Source organism: Terrapene carolina, unplaced genomic scaffold (genome assembly GCF_002925995.2).
Source record: "Terrapene carolina triunguis isolate 2854851 unplaced genomic scaffold, T_m_triunguis-2.0 Scaffold89, whole genome shotgun sequence".
Taxonomy (NCBI): Eukaryota; Metazoa; Chordata; order Testudines; family Emydidae; genus Terrapene; species Terrapene triunguis.
The window spans coordinates 7636116-7642115 of NW_020664440.1; the positions used below are offsets into that span (position 1 = coordinate 7636116).

Here is a 6000-nt window from a genome sequence, read left to right on the forward strand (position 1 = left end):
ACATGACCAGACAGAACGGGTCGTATTAAAGCAGCATTATTGTCAGAACGCTGAGCCCTGACTGTCTAATCCTGCACCAGGATGCCCCCCCCCCCCCCCGCCCTCCTTGCAGGGGAGAGAAACTGCATCTCTTTAAAAGAGAGAGACAGAGAAGCTGCAGTGCTAGGGGACAGCTCGGGGATCAACCCTGCAATGCCGCCTCCTTAACAAAAAAAAAGACTTTGGAACAAGCCCCCACCTCTTTAAGCGCCTGTCCAGCCAAACCTCAGGGGCCCGATTCTCTTGCACTGTAACTGCCTTCCCTCCCTCCGTGCTCCTTACAAATGCACCAGATCCTTCCACACACACACACCCCTGACAACAAAGCACATGGTCCCTGGCTGTGCACGGCAGGCAAACAAACAAACAAAAAAACCCCAGCCCCACACAACGCCTTGCAACCCGCCAAACTTCCCGTGCCGGCGCTGCTGAAGCGCCGCCCTAGGGTGGCCGAGCCCAGGGGCGCCCTCACCCTGCCATTGTTCCTGGCAACCCCCAGGCGGCGGGCGGGGGGGGGGCGGATTTCCAGCCGGTGCCTGCCCCCCGGGGGCTGGGCGCGAGCCGAGGGGGCGCCTGGCTGCTGGGGAAGCTGACAATAGCTCACTGCGGAGAGGGGGGGGGAGCCTCCCTGCTCCCACTCAGACAACAATGCGGCCACCTACCTTCGCCTTCTGCCTCGGCTGGGCTCTGCCCAGGGCCGGCCAGCTCGGGGCTCCCCTCCACCGCTCCGGCTGCTGCTTCTCCGCCCCCCACGCCGCCGCCGCCGCCGCCGCCTCCTCCCCCCGGTCCTGTGCGGCGCTGTGTCAGGCAGCTCCCGGGCTCAGCGGCGGCTCTCCAGGCTCGGTCCTTTCATCCATGACTGCCCCCCCCCCAGCTGCCAGGCACGGGTCCCGCCTGGGCATTGCCCGGAGAGCCCGAGCGCCCAGCGGGCAACACCCCGCTCCCTTGCACCGGGCTGCGTGCCGCCAGCCCTGTTCGGCTCGAGAGAGCCTGTGCAATGCCCGAGCGCGGGGGTAACGGGGTTTAACCAGCCGGGCTTGCAGCTGCACTTGAGGCGGGGGAGGGGGGGGCAGCAGGCAGGCCGGCCCCCGCAGAGCAGTGTCCTGCTTGAGAAGGGGGATTTTCCCCTGCGGTTGGTTGACACGCTTAGTTATAGTGTGAATGATTTGCTCTGGAGACACCGAGCACCGAACCCGTGCCTCGTGCCTGCCAGCTGGCTCCAGGACAAGGGAATCCCTCGCCCGCTGCAGTCAATGCAGGGGGGGGGGGGGGGGGGAGCAGTACGGGAGCTCTGCCTTCCCCATTGTAGGGCTGACTCCTTTCCTGAGAGCTGCTGTGTGCGATTAAACAAATACCTGCCACCAAGACTATGAGTAACTCCTCAGGTTCAGCGTGCCCACAGCAACTCAGTACAGCCTCCCGCCCCTTGGGAGTTATTGTTAACCGTCAGAGGGGTAGCCCTGTTAGTCTGGATCTGTAAAAAGCGACAAAGAGTCCTGTGGCACCTTCTAGACTAACAGACGTATTGGAGCATAAGCTTTCGCAGGGCCGCCCAGAGGATTCAGGGGGCCTGGGGTCTTCCCCCGCCGCCGAAGACCCGGCACTTTGGCGGCGGGTCCCGGAGCAGAAGGACCCCCCATCGCTGAATTGCTGCTGAAGACCCGGAGCGGAAGAAGCTCCGGGGGCCCGGAGCGAGTGAAGGACCCCGCTCCAGGGGCCCCAAAAAACTCTCATGGGGGCCTGGGGCAAATTGCCCCACTTGCCCTCCCCTCTGGGCAGCCCTGAGCTTTCATGGGTGAATACCCACTTCGTCGGATGCACGCCATGCCAATACGTCTGTTAGTCTATAAGGTGCCACAGGACTCTTTGTCGATTGTTAACTGTGACTTTTAACATAGACAGTTTCTGTCTTCTTTCATTACATTATGGTGGAGATTTATATTGGACAACAGGTTTTATTCAAAAATGATCTATGGTATATAAAGGCTGAATTTTGTACTGTGATGTGAAATGCCAGGACCATAAGACATGCCCAGGAATACACGTGTACTGTTGTGTTACAAATACAGGCTTCTCACCCTCATAGGGTAATAGGCTTTCTAATGGACAGTAATGAATAGACAACATAGGCTTTGGCTATGGTGTGGTGGTTGTCAGATCAACTGTAGGCTGGAGCAGATGATCTTAGAAATCTGACTTCATTCACACTAAGCAGCAAAATGGTAAGTCCTGTACATTCTCAGAAAAAGGATTGTGGGTAAGCGGACCGTGTGGAAAGTCGTAGTGACATTCAGTTGTGAAAGAATTAAGAATATGTCTCCATTTCTCCAGAAATTTAGTATATCCTGTCGATATAGCTAAAAACAAATTCCAATGTACCATCCTGATTAATTATGGTTTTTTTCTTTAAAATACTGTCTTTTTTTTTAGAGATAATAGCTACTAGCCCCACAATTGCTAAGTCTGTCTCCAAATTCCCTATGGCTGCAGGTTACAGTACAGATATACTACCTTATATTGTATATAGCCTATGTAGTGCTTTTCCTTTAGGCAGAAGTATAAATATAGCCAGACCTGCCTATGCATTCTGCATATTATAGTTATTAATGTGCAGGCTTCCCCCCGGCCAAATTGCAGTTTCCATCTTGCCAATGATTCGGTGTATTAAAGTTCCCTTAATGCTCATTGCACAATCTGAGCTAATGCTCTTCATACAACTCCCATTATCTCTCCTCCCACAATGACCCCACACGCCTCAGGGCACTCTTGCCTTATTTTTGCTGTCTTCAGGGTGCCTTGGTTTTTTCCCCCTCCCTCTTGCTATTCTTCTAGGGCTCCAGCTTTGGGATTTGGGGGTGCCCCTAAAATGCCCAGCAGGTTCTAGTGCAAGATGGTGATGTCAAGCTGCCACAAGTCCCAGGATGATGCAATGTCACAACACTATGTCACCGACCTCTACGCACCATCTGACTCCTCCCAAATCTCTCTCCTGTCCCCACAGGACCTCACTTGTGTCTCACCCCAACCCACACTTCATTGCCAGTCCCTATGGCTGCAGCGCTGCAGATTAGGAACAGCCCTAGCATGATTACCCATACAAATGTTCATCCGATACACCCAGCAATTTCAAACACGGCTTATTGTCTGCTCTGCAAAAACACACCTTGTGCACTGTCTCAGTTGCATTGCTTCATTAGGGGAAATTACATTGTCAGGTATTTCGATGTTATAGATGCATCCATTTGCCTTTCGCAAATCATCTTAAATCAGAGTCTAGAGGCAGAGAAGAGATTAAATTCTAAAGGTCAGCCAAACTGTACAGCAGTTGAGATAAATGCTCTTTATCTATTTTATAACGGTAGCATTATCAAATCAAAAAGATCATGGAGGAAAATGTGTCATTGCTGCAGTACTGAAAAAAGCAGTATATGGAACATAAACGTGATTGCAGGGTAGTGCCTCATAGAAGGCACTTTTTACAAGATACACAGGACCAAATCCTACTCCCAAGTAGGCTTATGGGCCCAGATCCTCAAAGGTATTTAGGAGCCTAATTTCCATTGATTCCAAAGGGAGTTAGGCACCTCCTTTGCGGATCTGGACCATTGGCTTCACATGAGCGAGGTGACTATGATTTAATCCATAGAGAAAGCATATACGTAAGGAGACAATTATTTATATGACAATAGTGCCTACAGGCCCAACCATGAGCAGGGCTTCATTGTGTTAGGTGCTGTACAAACAGGCTCTGCCCTGAAGAACTTACAAGCTAAAGAGACAAACTAGACAAAGGGTTGGAGGGGAAACAGGGCCCCCAAAAAGTGACTTGCCCAATGTCCCACAGCAAGCCAATGACAAAGCCAGGAGTAAGAAGCCAGGTCTCCTTACTTCCACTCCAGTGCCCTATCCACTGGGCCATGCTGCCTCTGTGCTGAATTACAAAATAATCGATATAAACAAATTAAACTAAATTAGAGACAGGTCTGAGTCACAGCCTTTGGATCTGGGATAGCATCTCCCAAATTTCAGTGGTGTTCTGAACCAGGGGAATGGGTTCAGACCCTTCTCTAAATTACAGTGGCCTGAAGAGCTCCGACAATTTCACGTCAGCATTCAAATCTTTGGGCGTCTTATTTTATGTGGCCGAATACTCATCTTCTCTGCCAAGCTTATCCTTCACTTCTTTACCAGGCTTGGTCTGGCCCAAAGCAGCCTCTTTGAGAGGCACCATTTCAGAACTTTGTTTGGTTTACGGCACAATATCTACCGTAACCATCCGTTAGTAGTTCCTCTTCCTCATGCTTGACGTACCACTGGGAAGACAAGAAATCAGCTAGCTGTCCGGATGGTGTTTGTGATCACACAGGCACTATAGACAGCCTTTCCCTGTTGAGTCCCTGCTAGCTGTCACCTACTTAAACTCATTCCATGTGCTGATTAGTCAGTGTGATTCAGCTCTACTAGAGTTTCTTCTTTACTGCTTGATCCCTCCATCGCTATTTGATTATTTCCAGTGCTGCAATATGACCCCTAGAAGCAGCATGTTCTGGTTACAGAGGGTGCGGTTGGATCATGATGTTTCAGTCTTCCTTGTGGAAATATTTCAATTATCTGCCTAGTCTGTGACATATCTTAATTTGACCATAACCTTTATCAATACAGTATAGCTCTCAGTTTTCCTCTCTCTCGCTCAACAAGCTCTCGGTTAACTAAAATGAGTCACAGCTCCTAAGAATAGTATACACAAAGCACTGTGCCCACACTGAACAGAAACTCCCCTTTCCCGAAGGTGTGGAGACACCTGAAATGCTGCTGAAAGACCAAGCCATCTGTTCCCTGATAAGTTTGTTTGTATTTTTTTATTCATCATCTCTAGCTAAGTAAAGGAACCGAAGACCACAGACATTCAAGTGAGATGGAGATAATAATCTCTTGGGATCCATTGTTTTAATTAGCTCTGCTTTCCCCATAATGAAAGTTGGATTCTAATGCTGACCAAATCACTGTGCAAACTCCCTTCATTGCAAAAGAGGAAGAGTAATGTTAAAAATATGCTTTGCCTCTCTGCTCCATCACAGGTATTAATTTATGCAGATTGTTGGGGTAGGTGATGTTTAATTTTTGGAAATTCGGGATGTAACATGCAAAGGACTGAATGGACCTACGCCTAGCTCCTCAAAGGTACCTAGGTGCCTAACTCCCATGGGATTTAAACACCTAAAAATCTTTGATGATCTGAGTCCTAGAAACTGGCAGATATATCCTCTTCCCACTAACCTTATCCCTTCCAGGGCAGAGTTGAGGTACACTGGTTGAGCTGCGTAGGGAAGCTTTCATCACAGCTACTCATGCCATCCCTTTTTGTGGACAAATAAAGAACCTGGCTTTTAAGTTTGTCATGTGTAGGGTGACCAGACATCCTGTATTTAAGCCCTTCTGCGGGTGTCCTGACTTTTTCTTAAAAACGGGCAAATTTGTCCCATATTTTCTGCCTGCCCGTCATCAGTACCAGCAGGTCCTGCTGCTGGATGAATCCCTGCTCACCAGCCCCCCGCCCACCAGTGGTGAGTGGGAATGGGGGTTCAGTGTGTGTAAGGCTGGTGGTGAGGCGCAGCCCCCACTGTGTGCTGGCCACATTCAGGTGTGAACTCTGGCAGAAATCTGGGGGTGCGAGTGCTGTGGCTGGTGATAAGGTCACCTTTTTGGTTTGTTTATTTAGTTTAAAATTGTTGTCAGAAGTACCTGAAGTGCTACATAAGCACTTTTTGTAAATTTGTAGAAAAGGAATTAGGAAAATAAAATAAAATTTAGGAAAAGAGGGAAAATGAAATGATTTTGCTGAATTTTATACTATCAAACCCCCTGCCCCCGCCTATGAACATAAAATTCAGTGGCAGACTTGAACCCTAGAAGCCAGGAAGGTAGTTTCTGGAAGTCAGAATTCAAGTTTAAGGGCTTGTC

The 6000-nt window shown here is 49.5% G+C and overlaps 1 protein-coding gene across 1 annotated transcript in view; it reads right to left on the reverse strand.

Annotated features, from left to right (window-relative positions):
* The window catches only part of FRMD4B (FERM domain containing 4B), a 192981-nt gene extending 192236 nt beyond the window's left edge, over positions 1-745 (reverse strand). Inside the window, exon 1 of the mRNA XM_026650244.2 lies at positions 702-745. The gene's annotated coding sequence lies outside the window, so the exon portion shown is untranslated. The remainder of the gene's footprint in view (positions 1-701) is intronic.
* Between the last annotated feature and the right edge of the window lie 5255 nt (positions 746-6000).